The sequence below is a fragment of the Symphalangus syndactylus genome, chromosome 3 (assembly GCF_028878055.3).
Source record: "Symphalangus syndactylus isolate Jambi chromosome 3, NHGRI_mSymSyn1-v2.1_pri, whole genome shotgun sequence".
Lineage (NCBI taxonomy): Eukaryota > Metazoa > Chordata > Mammalia > Primates > Hylobatidae > Symphalangus > Symphalangus syndactylus.
Window position 1 is genome coordinate 140,566,591 of NC_072425.2, and position 23,405 is coordinate 140,589,995.

The 23,405-nt window shown below is 45.0% G+C and overlaps 1 protein-coding gene across 13 annotated transcripts in view; it reads left to right on the top strand.

The window, feature by feature from the left end:
• The window catches only part of GRAMD1B (GRAM domain containing 1B), a 273,173-nt gene that overhangs the window by 142,892 nt on the left and 106,876 nt on the right, over positions 1-23,405 (top strand). The window contains exons 1-2 of one of the 13 annotated variants that reach the window (XM_055273557.2): positions 11,902-11,917; positions 12,533-12,576. The exons of 11 other annotated variants lie outside the window; for them this stretch is intronic. The gene's annotated coding sequence lies outside the window, so the exon portion shown is untranslated. Of the gene's footprint in view, positions 1-11,717; positions 11,918-12,532; positions 12,577-23,405 lie in introns of those variants that run through there. One more of the 13 variants, XM_055273560.2, reaches the window with a different exon arrangement.

Sequence of the window (23,405 nt, forward strand, 5' to 3'; positions counted from 1 at the left end):
AGAGCAGGTCCAGAAATGCTGACCACGAGCCTTGAACTGGACCTGGGGACCCCAAGAGTTTGCTTGGTGCTCTACCTCACTGTGGTCAAGCTTGTACTTAAGGTGCAAGACAAAGTGCCCTTTACTTTTCCCCCTGCTTTTCTCAAACTGAAGGAGCCTTTTACCATAGCCACCACAGCTGGGTTCAATGCAAAGCCTCACAATTGCTGTGCTCTCCCTCTCCCAAGTGTAGATTCTTCATGCTGCACATCCACTGCTGGAGAATAAGGGAGGGGAGGCACTGGTGATTCAGGACTTTCTTTCCTGCCCTCTTCAATGTCTCTTTCAGTTATATGAAATTAAAACCTGTTACTGTAATTGCTCACCCAACTTTGTTTCTTGCAATGGCCCTTTTTGTGTGTAGGTAGTTTAAAATTTGTTGTTCTTGCAGGGGCAATGAATGGTGTAGGCTTCTATTCAGCCATCTTGCTATGCCCTGTCTAATATTTTCTTCCTCCATGGCCATGGGTAAGTGTTCATGTCTCCTTGATTATGAGTGTCCCACTGGTTAGACATGGTTCTGAAGCAGTAGTCTTCAGCCTTTTAACGTGGTTCAGAATCACAAGCAAAGCTTATTTAATATGCAGATTCGTAAGCCCTACTCTTAGATTCTGAGTCCTATGGACTGGGAAAGGCCTAGGAATTTGCAGTTAACATAAATCCCAAGTGATTCTGATGCAGGTGGTCTTGGACCATGATTTGAGAAATATGCTCCTTCTCCAAAAGCAGTGCTGATAAAGAAAATATAAATAAAAATGCAAAATAAAGAGAAACATGCCCTGAGCCCTGATGCCTCCTGTGATCCTACTCTAGCTAATATCCGGCACACAATTTAATAGGGCTGGGATATGGAAGGGCCTTTTGATACCTAGCTTGGTGGTATGGTTTGGTTGTGACCCCAAAATTTATGTGTTGGAAACTGAATCCCCATTGTAACAGTATTAAAAGGCAAGGCCTCTGGGAGGTAATTAGGATTAGATTAGGTCATGAGGGTGGAGCCCCCATGATAGAACTGGTGGCTTTAAAAGAAGAGGGAGAGAGACATGGCCTTGCCCTCTTGCCATGTGATACCCTCTGCATGTTGTAACACAGGAAGAAGTCCCTCACCAGATGTGGCTCCTTTGTCTTGAGAACTTCCCAACTTCCAGAACTATACGAAATAAATTTCTTTTCTTTATAAATTAACCAGTCTGTGGTATTCTGTTATCGCAACAGAAAAAAAGACTAAAATACCCAGGGACACAACTTCTGTGTCCCTCACCTGTCTTCTGCATAGTCCAAGAATCACCATTCGGTGGCAAGGAGAAAGGTGGGTGGAGGGGTATGTAATTAAGTTACTCATTCCATCTTATCTGTCACCAACTTTCCAGGTTACTCAGTGCCTCTTTTCTTATCTTCAGGCATGTGAGCAATTAAATACTGGTTCTCTTTCTTTTTCTTTGCCATTTCTCCTTAGTCTGAAGGTGAAGCTCTTCCACTGAGATGCGGAGAAACCCATTTTGACCCTGATTCAAATGGTGGTGGGGTGGGGAGATGGGCTGTGGGAGTGGAGGTTGTTTGCGTGCACCCCCCACTTCCCCACACAAAAGCTCCCTTATGTCTTTTATGTGAGCATGATGGGTGAATTAGTTGAATTTACAGTTGGAATTTTGAAACTCTTTGTTTGGTTGACTTTTGAAACTCCACTACACGCTTGCTGTGGGATCCACAAGGGGAACAATTTCTCCCACTCATCTTTTTTCCCTCTAGAAGTGAAACAGATCTATTGTCTGTGTTTCCTTTTTCTGGGCATCTTAAATGATGGATAGGTTCAACTGGCTGAGAGTTATCCTTGTAAATAAGTGTATTTTGGCTGGACCCAGTGGCTCACGCCTGTAATCCCAGCACTTTGGGAGGCTGAGGCAGGCAGATCATTTGAGGTTCGAGAGTAGCCTGGCCAGCATGGTGAAACCCCATCTCTACTAAAAATATAAAAATTAGCCAGGTGTGGTGGTGCATGCCTGTAGTCCCAGCTACTTGGGAGGCTGAGGCAGGAGAATTGTTTGAACCCAGGAGGCAGAGGCTGCAATAAGCCAGGATCATACCACTGCAGTCCAGCCTTAGGTGACAGAGCAAGACTCCATCTCAAAATAAATAACTAAATAAATAAATAAATACCAACAGATGTGACCCTTAAGCAGAAACTCAAGAAGTCCAATGCTGTATACTCTCCTCATCCATAAATTTCTTCTTCAGTACCTATATCAAATGGTTATATGCTTGTATGTGATTCACTTCCACAATGGGAAATTTGCTAAAATTAATTGGAGTCTTTTTAAATGAAGAAATTGATAACTATAGGAAGCTTTCACCAATCTACAAATATGACCAGTAAATCCAAGAAAATGCAGAGTGTCTGTGTACTTTGTGGAGGAGCAATATTTATGTTCTAAGGTAATAATAGTGGTATTATTATTAAAATAATAATAGATATCTTGATACCTTTTTTTTTTTTTTTTTTTGGCAGAGTCTCTTGTGTCACCCAGGCTGGAGTGCAGTGGCGTGATCTCGGATTACCGCAACCTCTGTCTCCTGGGGTTCAAGTGATTCTCCCGCCTCAGCCTCCTGAGTAGCTGGGGCTACAGGCACACGCCACCACTCCTGGCTAATTTTTTTATTTTTTGTAGAGACAAGGTTTCACCATATTGGCCAGGCTGATCTCAAACTCCTGGCCTCAAGTGATCCACCCACTTTGGCCTCCCAAAGTGCTGGGATTACAGTCGTGAGCCACCATGCCTGGCAATAGATGCCACTTTGAGGGCATATTATGTGCTTAACACTGTGCTTTTCCTTTGCTATCTTATTATAGCAACTCTAAAAGGGAAATTACTATTATACTCATCTTCTAGATGAGGCTTAGATTGTCCACTGTCGAAGCTTGTTAGTAGCATAGCTAGGATTCAACTCCAGAGCTCAAGTTCTTTTTTGTTTGTTTGTTTATTTTTATTTTATTTTTATTTTTTGAGACAGAGTCTCGCTTTATCACCCAGGTTGGAGTACAGTGGCACGATATCGACTCACTGCAACCTCTACCTCCTGGGTTCAAGTGATTCTGATGCCTCAGCCTCCTGAGTGGCTGGGACCACAGGCACATGCCACCATGCCAGGCTAATTTTTTTATTTTTAGTAGAGATGGGGTCTCATCTCTACTGGTCTTGAATTGTTGGCCTCAAGTGATCCCCCTGCCTAGGCCTCCCAAAGTGCTGGGATTACAGGCGTGAGCCACTGCACCGGCCTGCAGCTTAAGTTCTTACTTGCAATACTCTTACTTCTCCTCTAGCAAAGAAACATGACTATCAAGGCACTTGGGACCCTGTGCAGAACCTGCTTTTTCTTGAATCTCATGGAACTTTTTTCTAACTTGCTGGAATTGGAGCTCCAGAGGTGGAGGTGTGTGAGCAAGTCTATTAATGGCCATCCCTTGGCAAGCTTCAAAACCAGATAGAACAAGAAAAACAATTGACCAGGAGAGAATAGAGACCCCAATGCTTCTGAATGATCTAGTTAAAGATGCCTTTCGGCCAAATAGGTTTTTTTCTTAATTATCATTTTTGAGTATGTTTCTTGTGTCTTATTGATTTTGAGAAGCGCCTTAAAATTTAAATTAGCAAGTTATATGTAGGAAAGTTCCAGTACATCTTTTCGTTTGACAGCATCTTTCTGATGCTTTCTTTTAGTTTCACTCTCATGCCCAAGCAGTGAAACAGAGCTGTTGTCTTACCATTCTGCAGGTACCAAGTGAAGCCCCGTAGGTATTTGCATGAGCTACAGAAGTCCTTTACCTTTCTTCTCTTTCTCCACTGGGCTCACCAGCATCCCCAGTAAACCATTCTCCTCCAACAGGAGTCCCTGAGGCTGCTGCTGCTTACTGGACTGCCAGGGATCTGTAAGCATAGGCTGCTAGGGATCTGTGAGCATAGTCTGTCTGCCACCTCATCCTGTTTTTCTCTTGGCTTCATCATGAGTCACTAGAGGGTCTCCAAGTGGCCTGCAGGCAGTGATGTCCAGGCATTCGGACAATCCTTCCTTCTTCCATTGTAACTCTTCTTTCATCACTGGCCTCCCCAGTCTAAAAGAGAGTGTTTTAGTAGAATGATGCAAATATGCAGGTCCCATTTACAGTGTACCATAAAAAGGCTAGGCAATATTATTGGACCTAGCCCCCTCTCCCTTCCCTGCTGACCCCTTGCCCATTAATCCTGTGGCTTCTCTTATACAGATGCTCCTGAAGTGGGGTTACTTCCTGGTAAACCCATCATAAATTGAAAATACTGTGGCTCACGCCTGTAATCCCAGCACTTTGGGAAGCTGGGGCAGGTGGATCACCTGAGGTCAGGAGTTCAAGACCAGCCTGGGCAACTTGGTGAAACTCCGTCTCTCCTAAAAATACAAAAATAGCCAGGTGTGGTAGTGCGTGCCTGTAATCCCAGCTAATTAGGGAGGCTGAGGCATGAGAATTGCTTGAACCTGGGAGGCGGAGGTTGCAGTGAGCTGAGATAGTGCCATTGCACTCCAGCCTGGGCGGCAGAGCGAGACTCCATCTCAAAAAAAAACAAAAACAAAAACAAACAAAAAAAAAAGAAAGAAAGAAAAAGAAAATGCACTTAATATACCTCCCTTACTTAATATCATAGTTTAGCCTGGCCTATCTTAAGCATACTCAGAATGCTTACATTAGCCTATAGTTGGGCAAAATCATCTGGCAGTACAGTTGACTGTAGAGTATCGGTTGTTTACTCTTGTGATCCCGTGGCTGACTGGGAGCTGTGGCTTTCTGACACTTCCCATCATCGTGAGAAAGTATTATAAAGCATATCGCTAACCTGAGAAGAGACCAAAATTCAAAATGCGAAGGATGGCCCATCAGAAGTCAGGGATTGTTTGTACTGTCATTCCGAACCTTTGTGTGATAGGCTCTGAAGTCCTCTGCAGCCTGGCGATAGGACGTTTGTGAACATTGGTACAGGCATAGGAGTGAGCTCCCAGGGCAGGGCGTGGCAGCCTTATGCAGTCATGATCTTTTCCATTTTTGAAGCACTTGAACAACTTTGTCATCTGAAAGCACAGTGCAAGGGACGAGCTGCTGACTGGACGTGGTGCGATTGTGCCTGGAGATGGTAGGTAAGGGAAGGAGCTGCATAACCAGACCAGAGCTAGCTTTGCATTGGCACCAAGTGCAGATGGCTTGGAGGACTGAGGGAACTCATGGAGTCCCCATTTTTCTTAACCCCCTACCCATACCCCTAAGATAGTAATTATAAAGACAAGATTATTTTAGTTAACGTTGATTGAATGTGCCTATTATGTGTTAGTTACTGCATTTTCATGTAAATTTCACCTTTTTTTTTTTTTTTTGAGATGGAGTTTCGCTCTGTCACCCAGCCTGGAGTGCAATGGCGCAATCTTGGCTCACTGCAACCTCTGCCTCCTGGGTTCAAGGCATGCTCCTGTCTCAGCCTTCCAAGTAGCTGGCAGGACAGGCATGCACCACCACGCCTGGCTAATTTTGTATTTTTAGTAAAGACAGGGTTTCACCATGTTGGTCAGGCTGGTCTCGAACTCCTGACCTCAGGTGATCTACCCTCCTTGGCCTCCCAAAGTGCTGGGATTATAGGCGTGAGCCACTGCACCCAGCCAAATTTTACCATTTTTTAATTACTGCGTTTTCACTTAAATCTTACAATTTTTCTATGAAATAGTATTATTATGACCTCCATTTTATAGATAAGAAAACTGAAGCTTAGAGAAGTTTCATAACTTATATAATATCATGCAGCTATTAAATAATGTGCTAGAGTTTGAACTGGGAAATTTGACTGTAGACTTCAATCACTGTGCTGCACTATCCTGTCCAGTTTTAGAGGCTGAGGTCGAGGTAATGTCACTCGTGTTTCTGTTGCTTGTTGTGGGGGCGGTCTCAGGAATTGCTAGCAGCTAAGGGAGGTGGATTTCCCTTGGCCTATCATGTTTTTCCCTGAGGAATTCAGGCATAGAACAGCACTGGTACCCGCCAAGGCCCTCAGCCTTGCACGAGGTATGAGCTCCCCTAAGCAAGACGCCATGGGAGGCTGACAGTTCCCACTTTGTCCGGCCCGCAAGGACTTGTATTCAGAGAGTCCTTTCTCTCTTCTCTTGATGTCTCCCTCATAGCTGAGTGTGCAGTACTAGAGATGACTGACCCTGAAGGCTTAGCTGTTTCCTTTTCTCCTAGAAGCTGATCTTCAATTCTCACCACCTGTGTTCCTCCCTCCTTATCGTGACTGCTTCAGAAACTTCCGCTTCAAGCCCTCATACAACAACCTGACTTCCCCAGAGAGCAGTGCAGATTGGCAAGACCAATTCAGACTTGACCTTTGCAGCAGTGACTCCTGCTGTGCTAGTTGTTCTTGTGCCAGGCAGCTTCTCTCCATCCACAGCTCCTCTCTGTTTCACCTCTCTCCTCCCACTTCCAACCAGATCAGTTTCTCTAATTTCCTTTTTTTCTTTTTTTGAGACAAGATCTTGCTCTGTTGCCCAGGTTGGAGTGCCATGGTGCAATCCCGACTCACTGCAACCTCCACCTACCAGGTTCAAGCGATTCTCATGCCTCAGCCTCCCAAGTAGCTGGGATCACAGGCGTGCACCAGCACGCCCAGCTAATTTTTATATTTTTAGTAGAGATGGGGTTTCACTATGTTGGCCCGTCCGGTCTCGAACTCCTGATCTCAAGCAATCCTCTAGCCTTGGCCTCCCAAAGTGCTGGAATTACAGGCTTGAGCCACCATGCCCAACCAGTTCTCTAATTTTCTTTATGACTTTGCTTTATTTCCATGTAGACTCTTATTGTCTTTGACGACATTTTTCTACCACTCTCACAAAAGCCCCTGTTAATGTCGGACACCCTGTTTGGCAAGTATCTCCTGTTGTATTTCCTTATTCCTCTTTTTCTGCTTTTTCCTTATTTTAGTGACTGTCTCACCTCTCTCTTTCAATGTCTTTAAAAATATCTATATATCTATATATAGATATATAGATATATTTTAAGAGATGGGAGTCTCTCACTCTGTTTTCCAGGCTGGTCCTGAACTCTTGGCCTCAAGTGATTCTTCCCCCTTAGCCTCCCCAAGTGCTGCGATTACAGACATGAGCTATCATGCTCAGCTTGTTTTGATGTCTTTGTTCACCTGAAACAGCAGGTGGGTTTGACTGCTGTCCACTCTACCTCTACAATCATCAATTCTGTGGGGGACATAAAATTTCCTGCTCTGGTGTAAGAGGTCACATGGATTAGGGGAAGACAGGTGGTAAACCACTGAATGAAAAACAACACCTAACTCTTAGGTAATATTTACTATGTGCCAGACACAACTCTAATCCCTTTACATATGTTATCTCAGTTAATCTTTATAACAGCCTATGACTTGAATAATATTATTATCCCTGTCTTATAGATGAGGAAATGGGGGCACACAGGGCTAAGCAACTTGCTCCGGATTCACAGATGGTGGCTGAGTGGTCGAGTCAGAATTCAAGCTGAAACTCTTCCTTATGCTCAGCTGCCTCTAGGGGCTGATGGTTAACAAGCAAAAGAAAAGGCACTGAAGCAGGTACACATCCTCATGGGAACACAGACACATTGCCCTCTTTCTCTTTCACTCTCTCTCTCTTTCTTCCTTCTTCTTTCTTTCTCTCCCTCTCTTCTCCTCTTTCGAGAACCTGTCATTTACGTATACAGGGAGCGTCTACATCTAGTGACCTCTCAAGGTCTTCCTTATTTCAAGTCCCTTGTAGTTCTGTCAATCTCTTTCTGTTTCATCACCATCTTTTCAGTTTACAATCAGCACCCAGACTCTGGAGAGAAGGGATTTCACCTCTTTGGCAAAAGCATCTGATCTGTATTTATAGGCTTAGGACAGGCAGAGAGATCAAGCCACACACTCCGTAAGCAATGTAAACATGGCCGCAGCACTGCCCGTCACTCAGTACTACATGTCCCAGAGTGCAGCAGGGGAGGTTGATGTTACCAGGGTTTGAAACAGCCTCACTCAGTTTCCTTGCAGCCCCACCTCCCAAGAGGCAGCTGCCATGGAGGCTCTTCCTAAAGAAGCAGGTGCAGTGTCCAGTCTCGGAGCTGTCCTTAGGGAACTTGGTGCTTGTGCTTCCTGCAACCCCTTCACCCACACCCCTGCCAGAACTCACTCCAGCCTCTTTTCAAAAGGCATCTGTTTTTTTTTTTCTGTCTCTCTTTAACTTAGTGTATAAGTACAGTGATTAAGGAGTTAGACTAATACCCAGGGTAAAGCAATTAGTAGAGATAATTGCCCTAGAGAGAGAATGATATTATAAACAGGCATTTCTTTCTGTATTTCATTAAATATTAGGCAAAATGAAATGAGCCTAAGTTGCAGAAGTGGGAGCTTCTGGTCTCTAGTTCAAAGAGCAAAAAGCAAACGCATACGATAGAGAAACTATTTTATGAAGAATTATTTAGATCAAGTCCTTTCTGGTTAGTAGCAGCAGAGGTAGGGATTCAATGGGTTTTATTTAGACAACCTGCATTAGTACCCCTCCCCCTCTCTCCCACCCTGTTTTCTCTTTCATTCTCTTTTCTGGAGTTTTCTTTGACTCTGGGACTTCTCCCCACTCTCATTGAAGCCTCCTGCCCAGCCCCACTGTCCCCTGCCCAGCCCCAACTTCTAGATTGTCTATCTACAGTTAACAGCACTCTCCCTCTTGCTTTGAGTTCAGTCATGTGAATCTCTGTGTAATATACATATGGTGCTTCTGAAGCCTTCTGCATATGTTCACCCTCCGGGGCTGTGTCACAGTTCTTTAAAAACTGAGTCGGTAAATGTTTTTGGTCATTCAGGAGACTGGGTGGACCCCCATTAACATGGATCTGATTTCTGTGTGATTTTGGTGTAATAGAACATCCTCCTCCATGGATACTAGCCTTCTGCTCTCCATGTGTTTGTACATTTGACTATCAGCCCAGGAACAGAGAGGATGGCAGGCCACAGCAAGAGCCAGAAGAAACGTTACAGGCCTCTGAGCAGAGAAGACGACATGTAGATTGGCATGGCCCCCACACCTTTGGTTTGTGGTGGGGGTATGATTGATTACCTCTACTGCAGTGCTAGCAAAACCTCATGGCTTTTCAAGTTTGTTGTATTCAAGACCATAGTCTAGGGCTTATAGAAACCAGGCAATAGGCTAAAAAAAACCATCTATTGGCCCAAATTCCACTACTCTCATCCTCAACCTTTTTCATTAGTGTAGGATGGAATAGGAATGGGAGAAGTGTTGAATTCTGTTTATTGTGGCTAGAAAAAAACACATTCCTCTAACAGGATGTGTGCCTGTATCGGGATATACATCCTTCCCCTCACCTCAATTAAAATCAGAGTAGTTAAAATAAGGTGAACATGAGTAAATTCATTCAGATAAATACTTTTTATCTAAAAGCAATTTGCACTGTACATAGGACGTAGGAGATTTGTTTAAATGTATATACCAACCTCTGAATAGTCCCAAGATTTTTTTCTTAATGTTTAATAATGCATTTTTTATAATTTGCCATCTTCAGTTAAAAAAAAAGGCCTCAAAGGGAAGTGTCCAATTGAGGTTTTATATTCTCTACCAAACTATAGTAATAGGGAGCAGGACTTGGGTGCAGATTGAGGAGGAAAATGTTAAGAGGTTGGAAATTTGGTATTGCAATGTTTAGTGGAAAGGGATTTGGACTTAGTGAATATGGGGTTGAGTCTCAGTTCTGCTCTACTGACTGTGTGACCTTGGACAAGTCGCTTAAAGTCTCTGAATCTCAGTTTAGTTATCTTTAACATGGGGGAAACAGTCTTGATCTCACAGGGTTCTCAGTATCCACGGAGGGTAATGGATTTGGAAACGATATTAGTATATTTTCTGCTACTATAACAGAACATCACAGGCTGAGTAATGGATAAAGAACTGAAGTTTATTGAGCTCGTGGTTTTGGAGGCTGGGGAATCCAAAAGCGTAACACCAGCATCTGGGGAAGGCCTTGTGCTGAGTTACCCTGTGGCAGAAGGGCAAGAGTGTGCCTTAGACAGGAAGAAAGTCGGTTGATCTCATCCTTTTATTGGGAGCCCACTCTTATGATAGCTAACTTACTTTCAGGATAACTGTATCAAACCATCCACGAGGGCCACTCTCATGACCTAATTACCTCTTAAAGGTTCCACCTCTTAATACTATACTGTTACAGTGGCCATTAAATTTCAACATGAGTTTGGATGTTCAAACTATAACAGAAATGCATTGTAAATTATGGAGCACTGTACAAATGAGAGTTGTCACAATTATTGTTCCTGTAGTTAAGCCAGACCCGTGAGCACTGTGTTGTCAGTGTCATCAATTTTTTTGGAAAACTCTTTCCTGGTCTGTATTGATCCACCTGATTGAGTTGTTTGGTTATAAAGTCAGACTTGAACAGAAGCAAGGTAATAAATGATCACACAATCATTGCCTTCTTTTTTTTTTTTTTTGGGCAGAGTTTTGCTCTTGTTGCCCAGGCTGGAGTGCAATGGCATGGTCTTGGCTCACAGCAACCTCTGCCTACTTGGTTCAAGTGATTCTCCTGCCTCAGCCTCCCAAGTAGCTGGGACTACAAGCGTGCACCACCATGACTGGCTAATTTTGTATTTTTAATAGAGACAGGGTTTTATTATGTTGGCCAGGCTGGTCTCGAACTCCAGACCTCAGGTGATCTGTCTACCACAGCCTCCCAAAGTGCTGGGATTACAGGTGTGAGCCACCATGCCTGGCCGTGCCTTCTTTTTTAAATTATGTTTTACTTTATCTAACACTTGCTTTGTTGTTTTTTTTCTGTGGTCTTGGGGCTGGATTGGGAGTAGGTGTGGGGGAGGAAAGGAAGGAGTAAATAAGGAGGGGTCATTTTTCTCTGAGGATCTCACCATTTCTGAGGGTAAAGTCTACATGGAAATGAGCACTGGGAGACTGACATCCTTGTTTTGACCCTTTGGCCTTTTTTCTGGGCCTTAGTTTCCTCATCTGCAAAATGGGAGCTGAAGCTGTAAGGTCCTACTCACTTGTAGCCTTTTGTAGATGTGAGATCACAAGCATGAAGGAACCAATGTCCTTAACAGAAGATAGGTTAGCATGTTTCAGGGGCTGCTATAGGGGAGCTGATGGGGGAAAATGATAGGAGGGAGGCACTTGGAGATGCCTCAGGAAGGACATGGGTGTTTTTCCATAGATTATTCTTTCTGATTGGGAGAAATATCTTTAAATATTTGGATGGGCTTATTTTCATGTTTTTGTCAAGAAGGTCAGTGGTTCACCAGAGTGTACACCCTGTTTCCTCGCCAGTTTCTAGAAGCCTTGCTCTGTTGTATGGATGCCAGCTCTGGCACCGCAAACACACACAGTGAATATATGTACTGTGTTTTCAGTAGAATCCTTGCACTGTCTTGGGAATGTGAGCAGCCTGTTCCTCTCTTCCCAACAGGGCTGGGATACTCTGATCCCCTTCCTCAGGGTTCCCCTGATGGATGCAGCTTATCCCAGGTTGACTGAGTAAAGTGGGCCAGAGAGGAAGCTGTAGTCACTGCAAGCGAGCGGCCTGTCCCTGCTGGGCAGGAAACCTAGAGTGATGAATGGGGCTGGATGAAGTCATCCTGCTCCTCCAATCAGACTGCTCGGAGAGAGCCAGGGGCCTCTGCAGATCCAGCCAGGCTGCCGGCTGCTCTCATGTACCTTTAGACAGAGGCTGTGAGTCTCTGGGAGTGGAGTGGGGGTGTGTGAACCGCCCGCTCCTGGCTCCTGTGTAGGCCTCAGTCAGTCTGAATGTTATTGCAAGGTGAGTGGCTTCAGCGGGCGAATTTCTCTCCTTTTGCATTCTCCACCTTGCCGTGCCAGGCTCCGGCTTTGTGGCTCCGGCACTTCCTTGCACAGCACCTTTCTGCTTCCAGCTGAGTGCCTGCACCTTCTTGAGGTTCTCACACCCGCCTGTCCGCCACCAGCCGCTGACCTTCTCCCTTCCTGCTCCCCCTGGCTCTTGCTCTTTACCTGCCAGCTGGCCTCTTCCCACATGCCCCCCTCATCCTGACCTGTGGGTACCAGTTGGCGGGGTGATGGGAGGGCATGCCTCCGTCTTTGCGCCCTCTCCCTCTCAACAGGGGGAGCCTGGGAAGACCCACACTTCGCTCCTGGGAAGAAGTACCAGGCCAGGGGAGGTGCCCCCTGACTCAGCCTCCTGGGCGTCTGTGGAACACAGACAGGAGACAGGGCCCCCCTGCTTGCTGTGGACCTCCAGACTCTGACCTCTTACCCAGAAACTGAGGAAGTCCCAGGGGGCCAGAGAGTGGAAATAGGTGTCTTATTTTCCCCAGCCTTCCAGAGGGGTGGTTTGTTCTCCGTGGGTGGACGTTTGTGACTCTGCCTTTTCTCTCTGGATGGTGCCGCTGCTCCTTAGGCCAAGCAGAGATCATGGAGCCGGCTGACATGGCGACAGCAAAGGTAGGATGGAAATGCTGCCGGCCGCACTGTGCGTAAGTGGCTTCGCTTGGCGAGTTCTGCCTTTGGTTCACTTTCCTCTCTCCTCCTCTCCCTCAGCCCGCCACTCGTGAGCATCCAGGGGCTGTGTCAGAGTGGAGGGAAATGTGAGCACCAAGACCTCAGGAGAGGCGAGGAGGTGCCAGGTCCTACAAAGCACACGCCCCACCTTGGTGTGCTTGGAAGTCGGAGTGGGTGGATGAGGGGTGCAGGGTGGGGGGTGGAGGTATCTGTAGCTTTCATCTGCACTCACTTATATGTCCATCTTTTTCTTTAGCCTTGCCCTATTTTTTGTTTCTCTTTATCCTGTCTCTTTTTCAGTTATGCCTCTCTTTTACTCTCTCTCTCTCCGTCTTCTTCCTCTGCTTCTTCTCTGCACTGCATTCCATTTGTGCAACCTCCACACTTTCTTTTAACCTTCTGTTTGCTTCTCCTTCCCTTCTCCCTGTTGTATAAGGAATGGGTGGGGTTGGCGCGGGCTGGACAGTCTTAAGAGCAGAGACTGCCTCTCATCCTGCAGCAGACGCTGGCCTTGGGATTGGAGAGGAGTTTGTATGTGAGTGTCAGATGCTGCCGCTGGCCCCGCCCACTGCTCGCCGGATGCCCCAATAGCAGTGCGGGCCCGGTCACCTCCAGGGAATGGGGCCTGGATGCTGCGCTGCTCAAACCCTGTGGGCACGCTAGAGGGCGTTCCTGAGATAGCTTTCAAATCTCTCCTGGCTCCTGCTTGCAATTTGAAATTTGCTTTTCTGTGTATTTTTCCAAACAAGGAGTTAGAGCCATTGGGAGTAGATGGGGGCATCTAAGGAGGCTGAGTCTGTGCAGCCCCAACCCCAGCTCCAGTGTGCAGCGAGAGATATGTAATCCTTTGAGAATATCTCAGCCCTTCATTTGGGAGCTTTGCTTTTTGGCCAGATGGCAGGGTCTCCTTTCTCTCAGAGATGGAAGACTGGACAAGGCTTAGGCTTCTGGAGCAGGTTGGGTACCCTGTGTTGTGTATGGAGGAGAGAATGAGAGAGGAGGCCCAAGCGGCAAGTCTGCTGCCAGCCTGAACCGGCAGGAATGTGTTAACAGTGGTTAGAACATGTCTCTGGGAATCATAGAACTTGGTTTTCTGCTCCTCCCAGCCCTACAGGCTGTGTGATCAGATCCGAGTCACTTAACTTCTCTGGACTTCCATCTCCTGGTCTGCACAAAGGTGAAAATTACACACGTCTGTTGTTTTAATCCGTTTAGATCTGTCAAATTCTCAGTTTTCTTAGAAAGGAACCAGAGAGAGCAAATATAGAGAACAGGTCTCCCTGGACCCATTCTCTCCTCTGTCTCCCCTTCCTCTCTCTTTTCCTTTCTTCCACAAACATCTGAATAGCCCCTTTGAATATGGGGTGGTGCAAAGTGCTTGTACTACCTTGACAGTGGGCAGTGGCGATCATGAAAGCAGGCATCTGCAACTGTGTTTGGATCCCAAACTGCTGCAAACAGTTTGCTATCTGGTGGGAATGCTGCTGTCTGTCTTCACCAGGGCCTTGCAAAGCCTCTAGTGAACTAGCTCTTGAAGTTGTAGGTAGTTTGTTATCAATCAGCTGGTTCTCAGGGGATGGTGGTGGCAAGTGTTCTGGAAAAGGTGTAGTTTGGGGATTTGGGAGATTTATTCTGTGGCTAGTTTGGAAAGGTCTGTTTAGTTTGTATTTGCATATGGAGGCAGAAACAGCCTGATTTTACTTAGGCCCTTGCTATCCCTTAGTCCAGATTGCACATGATCTAAGCAGGTATAGCATCAGATGTTAGAGATGAATCATTCCTTTTTTATTTTCTACAAAAAATGAAAAATTAGCCAGGTGTGGTGGCATGCACCTGTAGTCCCAGCTACTCAGGAGGCTGAGGCATTTACTTTCAGGACCTTGACCAAGAGAGAATCTGATTGGCTAACAGAAACCGATGTCATTTCAAAGCAGCATTGTGAATCTTTTTTTTTGTTTTTAACCTTCTCTAATCCGGACCCTTTGGAAGTTTACTTCAGGCATTTTCAGTCTGTGCCTGTGAACTATTCAGGACTCTGAATGGACTTTAGGAGAGGGTCCATGAGCCCCCTTCATTGGTAGGCAGAATTTTGTATCTCTGTACATTTTTCTGGGGAGAGTATCCTTGGCTTTCGTCAGCAACCCAGGAGGCTTATTACTCAAAAAAGTTTAAGAACTTTTACCTGATCAAGATGCTCCCATAAAGAGCCTATTTGTATAGTCTAGGTACAAAGCCCAGGTACAAGAGGAACTTATATATTAATGGCCAATGTCCTGGAATCTCTGATAATGCATAAAAGCAGTTTGTAAGTAATTTACATATAGCTTGAATATCACTTTTTAAATGTCTAAATACTTGAAAAATGTATCCCCCTTATCTCAGGCTTCCCTTTTTATTTCTGAGATACTATTCCCAGAATTTCCCCTAGCTGCAATGTACTGGGTTAAATTACCCTGGAATGAAATAGCTTTTGATGGAGGTGTGGTCAGTCTTATGACAACATTCCCTATTAGACTCTTTTCAGTTCCTGGAGTAGAGCTTTTAGAGGTGTGACTTCACTTTCCGGAGTCTGGATTTTGAGGTTCTGTTACTCCACTGCATTGTCATAGTACTACTCTTTTTTTTTTTAAGTTTGCACCTCAGACTAGGGCCATCTGATAGCCTGACCTATGTTAAAATATGTAGATGATGAATTGTTACTGAGAGTTAGTTTCCTTCTTTTCTTTCTATCTCTTTCTTTCTTTTCCTTCCTTCCTTCCTTCCTTCCTTCCTTCCTTCCTTCCTTCCTTCCTTCTTTCCTTCCTTCCTTCTCTTTCTTTCTTTCTTTCTTTCTTTCTTTCTTTCTTTCCTTCCTTCCTTCCTTCCTTCCTTCCTTCCTTCCTTCCTTCCTTCTTTCTTTTTCTTTCTTTTCTTCTTTCACAGGGTCTCTATTGCCTAGGCTGCAGTGCAGTGCTGCAATCATGGCTCACTGCAACCTCAACTTTTTGGGCTCAAGTGATCCTCCTGCCTCAGCCTCCTGAGCAGCTGGGACTACAGGTGCATGCCACCACACATGGCTAATTTTTTATTTTTTGTAGAAATGGAGTCTCACTATTTTGCCCAGGCTGGTCTCGAACTCCTGGGCTCAAGCAATTCTGCCACCTTGGCCTCCCAAAGTGCTGGGATTATAGGCTTGAGCGACTGTGCTTGGCAAGAGTTTTTGTCTTAACTTTGAGAAAAGAGGTTAGGGAGCATTAATTAACCCATTCATTCACCAGAGGTTTATTAAATGCTGACTGTATGCCAGTGGAGAGAGTTCAGCATGGAGAGCTTAGAGATGGGTAGTTCACAATCACTGTGAAGAGATGTTCATGGGTCCTCGGGGGAGACAGACAAGTAAACAAATTATGGCAACACAAGGTAATAGCTTCGAAATCAGGGAAGCAAGAAGAATTACTTGACTAGGCAGTTCATAAAGGGCTTTGTAAAGAAAGTTACATTTGATCTGAGACCTGAATTGTGGGTGGGAATTTATCAGGTGGACAAGAGAGGAAAGATGATGTGGCTGTGATTTCAAGTTGGACATATCTAGGTTCAAATGCTGACCCTGTTGCTTTCTGGCTCTGTGAACTTGAGTGAGTTATCTTGGCTTTCCCTGGTCTCAGTTTCCTCATTTGTCCATGAGGTCACCATCAATACGCCGGGATTGTCATGAGGATTAAATGCAATGTCTTAGGATTAATGCCTGGCACACTGTAGATAGTCACTGAATGGTGGCTATGGGTGCAGAGATCTGTTAGAGAATAGTAGGCCCAGGATGGACATGGCAGGGCCCAGGGCACGACAAGTAGCTTGGCAGGACTGGCGCTTAGGATGCATGTGGAAGACAAGAGGCAAATGTCAAAACCAGAAACAGAAGCAGGGAGCTGAAACGCTGTGAAAGCCCGTGCAGTGCTGAGACTGCATGGACACTGCGAACAGTTGAAGGACTTCGAGGTATCATCAGATTTGCTTTTGAGAAAGTACTCTCGCTCCAAGGTAGACAAGTAAGATAATTGCCTCATTTTGCTCCATCTCTGATAACTTTATTATTATTATTATTTTTACATCTATCTCTCCCCACTAGACTGTGAGCTCCTTGAGGACAGTGATTGTGTGTTTTGTTTCTTAATTCACAGAAACCCTGGCACTTAGCATTTTACTTGGCAGATGATAGATGCTCAATAAATATTTGGTGAATGAACAAATAGGAGAGGGTAACTGCAACTGCAAACCTAAAGGTAAGAATTGAAAGGCAGGTGAACGCTGACAGCAAGAAGCACACTCTAGTCATATTTCAGGTGCTAGAATTGACACGACGTAGTTCCTAATTAAATGGGAGATGGAAGAGGAGGAGTCTAGGGTGAATCACTGGTTTCTGACTGGGTGACTTGGCAGCTGGTGGTGTGATTTGAGATTGATACAGGACGTCACAGTTGGGAGGAGACAGTGGGACAGTGAGGAGTTTCCTTTATTCATACTGGCTCTGAAGAGCCCATGAGATATCTAGGTGAAGTTGTTCAGGAACAATGAGAAATTTGTGTCTGAGTTTAGGGAGTGGTACTGGTTGAGCATCCCAGATCTGAAAATCTGAAATTAGAAATGCTTCCAAACCTGAAACGTATTGAGTGCCAACATGCCATTCAAAGGCAATACTCATTAGAGCATTTCAGACTTCAGATTTGACTATGTATCCTGCAAATATTCCAAAATCCAAAAAAAATCAGATGCCCTATCACAGCAGTTGAGAGGCAGAGGCTCTCCTCATAGGGTGAGGTCTTAGAACGGAGAGCCTTCTTCATAGGGGAGTCTGAACTTCTGGATTTTGTGGAGAGATTGAAAAAAATTGGCGGACCAGCACAGAATTACCAGTTATTTATTTTACCTATGAAAGCTAGCAACTAAACTAAAATATAGAACTACCACCACTATGTATATGTATAATTAAAGAATATTTAAACACAAAATTTAAAAGGTCATGCTGTCAATATATTCAAACTTTTTTTTTTTTTTTTGAGGCAGAGTCTTGCTCTGTCTCCCAGGCTGGAGTGCAGTAGCATGATCTCAGCTCATTGCAACCTCTGCCTCCGGGGCTCCAGCAATCCTCCTGCCTCAGCCTCCTATGTAGCTGGGACCACAGGTGGGCAACACCACGCCCAGCTAATTTTTGTATTTTTAGTAGAGATGAGGGTTTCACCATATTGCCCAGTCTAGTCTCAAATGCCTGAGCTCAAGTGATCTGCCCACCTCGGCCTCCCAAAGTGCCAGGATTACAGGTGTGAGCCCCCGCACCCAGCCAACATATTTAACCTTTTGGTGTTTACCACATTGTCCTAATTTTTCTCAATTCATTACCAATCCATGTAAAAACCCCATCATGGTACACGCCAGCACACAAGTGCCACTGGATCATCAAAGGTAGCTAGTGGCTTAGTGCATGGAAGAGCATTTACTGAATAGCGCTGGTCACAAAATGGATGGAAGTTGAACCCTTTGGTTTACTCATGATATGTCAGTCTCATGTCTGTTGTGATGTTGAAAGAAGGTAGTGGGTATCTGTGCCTGAAACAACTTAAAGCTTCCCCTGCCCTAACCTTAGGGCGCTGTTGAGAAAATGTCCCGGTGACTGGAAATGAAACTGTCTAAAATCGAACTCATTAGATGCTCCATCCAAGTAAACCTGTATTTATTGGCAGTGATAGTAGCAATATGTTCCGAAGGCACTATTTCTGGACACCTCTCATGCGAATAGGAAGCTCTTGTCTCCACAAAGGATGATGACAAATATTGGATCCTTTTTCTGGCTCTTTTATGTTAAGACCAGACTAATCAAGAAATATCACGGACAGACTTAATGTAAGTCCACTGAGACTATTCACCATTACTTGTCTGTTAATTAAAAAAAAAATTGGTATAATGATTACAAACCTATGTTCGTTTTGGAAGACAGAGATAATATGTCCTTCTGATTAGATACACGTCTCTTAGAGACTTATTGCCTTATATTTTAAGTTAGTGTTATTTAATATAGTTTAGTGTCCATCTTTTATCTTCCTTGTTGGATTATTAACTTGAGATCAAGGAGAACTCTGGATCTAACTTTGAAATATCATTGTGACTTGCTTGGGTCATGAACATATTAGATGCTCCGTAAGTATGGTACTGTTTTTGAGACGGAGTCTCACTCTGTCACCCAGGCTGGAGAGCAATGGCACGATCTTGGCTCACTGCACCCTCCACCTTCTGGGCTCAAGCAATTCTCCTGCCTCAGCCTCCCGAGTAGCTGGGATTACAGGTGCCCACCACCACGTCCAGCTAATTTTTGTGTTTTTAGTAGAGACGGGGTTTCACCATGTTGGCCAGGCTGGTTTCAAACTCCTGACCTCAAATGATCCACCTGTCTCAGCCTCCCAAAGTGCTAGGATTACAGGCATGAGCCACTGCACCCAGCCGTAAGTACAGTTCTTATTGAAAAAATAAACAGCTGATTGACCTAACAGAAAGAGCACAAAACAATGCAAAAATATGCCTAACAAAATAGGAAAAATTGGAAAATTTGTTGACATAAAGGAGAAAAAGTAGATTAGGAGCAGGAAGTGGAGCCTGTGGTTCCTGTAGTGCATAGTGGTGGTTCTGTGGACACGGGTTGGGAATAATCATAGCAGTGGTGAAAATGTATTGAGCACTTACTTGCTCTTAGTGTCATCTGCTCCTCGTAGCAACCTAATGGGTGCTTGTCATCCTCACCCTTTTAATGGATGAAGGAGCTGAGGCTTAGAGAAATGGAGTAAGTTGCTCAAGGTCACAGAGCTGTTAAGTATAGATTTGAACTCAAGGCTAATTCTAGAATCCCGGTGCTAAACCACAATACACACCACTGGGGGTGGTGTCAGTCCCTGTTCAATGAACAATGCGGTTTTTCTGCACTTGTCCTATCATCGAGCAATTTCTCTGCCAACAATAAATAGATTCTTATTGTGTCCTTGGGCAGACGACTTTCACTTTTAAAATGAGTTAATGCTCAATTCATCGGAATTTTTAAAAATGGTAATACTGATATGTAATTTAGTGGAAGAAGCAGAAATCCCCATTTGGTGGGAGGACAACAGGAAGCAGCTGGCTGTGGGTGTATGGGTGCCCCCTCCCGGAGAGAACCTGAGTTTATAAGCACCCTCCTGGGTCCCTAACACCATCAGTCACCCTGAATTTCTCCTGAGGATAAACCAGGAGGAGCCATGGGGGTGATTAGAAATCTGCCTTCTTTCTTCCATCTGGCAGGAGAGATGTTTTCTTTTGTTACGTGTGTAATTAGGATGATGAGTGACTTCAGGTGGCTGCCCCTCTCCTGGTTGTGGGGTTTCTCTGAGGTGTGTGCATCTTTCTGACAGCAGGGCTCTTACCTCCTTGAGGCCACCATTAAGTGCAGCAGCAGAAGGGGTCTCGTGATCTGGGACACGGGGATGAGCAAGTGTGCAGAGAAACCAACACTAGTCAGGCAGTCAGGCATTCAGGAAGCGGGAGGAAGATTTTGGAGGTGAAGGGGAAAGTGGGATAGAGGGAGAATCCTCTTGGGATTTCCATTGCCAGACAGAGCTCTTGTCTCCTCATCAAGACAAAGTCTCCTTGGAGAAGGGATATCGATGGCTGCTTAAACAGGGGGAAGAGAGAGAGCTTAGTTGGGTGTTGCACTGAGTTCAGTGAGGGAGGTGATCCCAATGTGTGGCCTGGCTAAGGAGTTTCCTTACCCCGAGTTGCATGAGGGGGCTTGTGATTCTCAGGTATGGTGTTTTTACCTTTTACTTTTTCCTCTTTTTACCAATTACAACCTTATAGAGCGGCTAGCAATGGCAGTACTAACAGGAAGATAACTAGACCTCACTGAGCCTGTGTGTCTTGTGTTAAGTGTGGTTTAGCACTTCACTGGGCTGCTGTCAGAATCACTGGGCATGAGGTCTGTGCAACCACTTTAGATTCTAGAGTGATCAGAGGATCAGAGCCATCCACGGAAGCCCTGGCTGCCTCAGTCTTGCTTCCTCCCCTTCCTAGGGGCAGAACGAAGCTGAATGGAATTTGGCTTTGATATTGCTCATCCTGTTTATTGCCTGAAGAAATATTCTGGATTAGCAGATTGTGAACGAGGGGCAAAGAAGCCTGGCGGGAGGTGATTCTATTCATTTTATTTTTTAACTCCAGTGCCTTCAGTAAATCCAGGAGGTCATAGGAGCAGAAGCGTTCTTGAAGAAAACAGCTCCGCTTTGCTCTGTCCCCAAGCCTGCCATCCTTTGCCAGCCCTCCGGCCGGGTGCCTGCCCTGCACAGCACTGTTTTACCCAGACGGTGGGCCTGGAGGGCAGGGGTGTGCATAAGGGTACCAAGGATAGGAAGGGAGGGGCTGGCTTTGGAGGCTCCAAGCTGGGAGCTGACACAGATGAACAGGCTAGAAGGCGAGGCCAATGCCTGCAGCCCACACTGTCACCCCAGAGCCAGTGACTAATAGTGGCAGAGGGTGGGGAGAGGAGAGTGCCAAGGGAGGGAGAGGACAGGGAAGTGGTGGGGAGCACCTGATCAGGGTGCAGCCCTGGCCATCTGCTGGTCAGCTCACACAGGCTCTCTATTGAGTGCAGTTTGGAAGCGGATTTTGGCTGGAGGACTAGAAAGAGGCTTGTTGTGGAAATGGAGTGTTTAGGAGGCTGCTCCTCCCCCGCTGCTCCTCTCTCACTTGCTTCCTGACCTCCAAAATGCTCCTTAAATATAACACTCTCAACGCCTGATGACTCCCCTGCCTGAGCTTGGAGCTTTGATTCCCCAATGTGTGACTGCAGCACTGCTCTGCCCCAGATTCCCAGCAACTAGAGGCATGCAGCTATGCCCCGGTACTGCAGCGCTGCTGCGCTCCTGCCCCTGGAGCAAAGAGGGGCACGTAGGGAGAGCAGCACAGGCTTGAGCTGGAAGGAGAGCCTCAGGGATCCTGTCGTTTATTTTCTGCTCCAGATAGGGAGCCAGAGGCTTGGAGTGGCTTACCCAAGGTCATGGGATTCTGGTGGTGGAAAGAGCTCCAGATGAGGAGGTGGGAGGCAGGAGGGCTGAATGCTCCCTTGGCTTCTGCCACTCAGTGGCGGAAGCCTGAGATAGGACCTAATATTGTGGCATTTGAGTTCACAGCTTCCAGGTTCCCCTTGTCCGGATGGCCCTTGGTGTCTGCAGGCAAGGTCAACAGCAGCATGCTCTGGTGACCTCTTACCATTCTAGTCCCCATTTATGGATGAGGCAAGAAACACCAATCATGTTTTTGTTGGATTAGGAAAGGAATTGTACCAGGATAGGCGAGACTTTAAGACTCATAGGAGACCAACGGAAAGTCAAAGCAGCTGAAATCAAAAGGAAAAAGCTGAACTGTTTCCAGCCTCCATTCTAAACCCAGTAAAGTTCAGAAGAAACCGTGGTAACAAGAGACTTGGAGTAATACAAATCAAACCAACTTCATGTTCATTAAATTAATGGACTCAGAAAGGCCAATTTTTGTGAAAGTATAGTTGTAAAAATGCAGGTAACACAAAATATTGTCTAGACCCCTGTGCCCCGCCCCCTCTTTATCAAGCCTGTTTATAAAAACCCAAAAGGGATTGGTGTTCAGTTGTTTTCTAAATACTCTGTTTATTTTTAAATTGTTTGCATTGAATAGTTAGCTAATACAAAATAATATATAGGGGGGCATGATGGCTCACACCCGTAATCCTAGCACTTTGGGAGACCAAGGCAGGTGGATTGCTTGAACCCAGGAGTTCAAGCACAGCCTGGGCAACACAGCAAAACCCCATCTCTACAAAAAATAAAAATAAAAATAAATTAGTTGGGCATGGTGGTGCGTGTCTGCAATCCCAGCTATTCAGGAAGCTGAGGTGGGAGAATCACTGGAGCCCAGGAGGTGGAGGCTGCAGTGAGCCATTATCATGCTACTGCACTCCAGCCTGGGCAACAGAGTGAGACCCTGTCAAAAAAAAAAAAAAGAAAGAAAGAAAAAAGAAAATAAATAATATTTATAAAATATATAAAATATATGTAAAGTATAAAGAACAAATGACAATTGCAGGAGTACCTCTCACCTGTTCTGCCCCATTGCATGTGACTGATTTATGCATTTTCAATGCTGTGTACTGTTCCACCTTAAGAAAATAACACAAGGCATGTATCCTTTCTGTTGATAGACATTTGTTTTCAGAGTTTTTGTTTTGCTTTTGCTGTTACATGGAGTGCTATTTAAAGTTTTTCATGCATGCCTCTGAATGTGAGTTGCTTCCATTATTGGAGTAGAACTGTTAGGTGTTAGAGTATGCAATCATCCAACTTTATTACATAATACCACATAATTTTCTTAGGGAGTTGAACCAGTATATACTCCCACTAGCTCCTTTCCAACACTTGATATTATTTGACTTTTTAATTTTTGTCAATGGGATGAGTATGAGATGACATCTCACCAGAGTTCCAATTTATATTTTCCTGAGTACTAATGGATTGAGCTCCTTTTTATATAGTTTATTGCTTTCTTTTCTGAAAATGCTAACTCAAATCATTTGTCTATTTTTAGAATTATCTTTCTTTTTCTCATTGGTTTGTAGGGATTTTTAATAAATTCTGTGAACAATTCCTTTCTCAAGCAATATATGTTGCATATATTTTCTCTTAGAACAGCCTTGTCTTTTCTCTCTATGATCTCTTTGGATGATCAGAAGTTTTTAACTTTGCTGTGGCTGA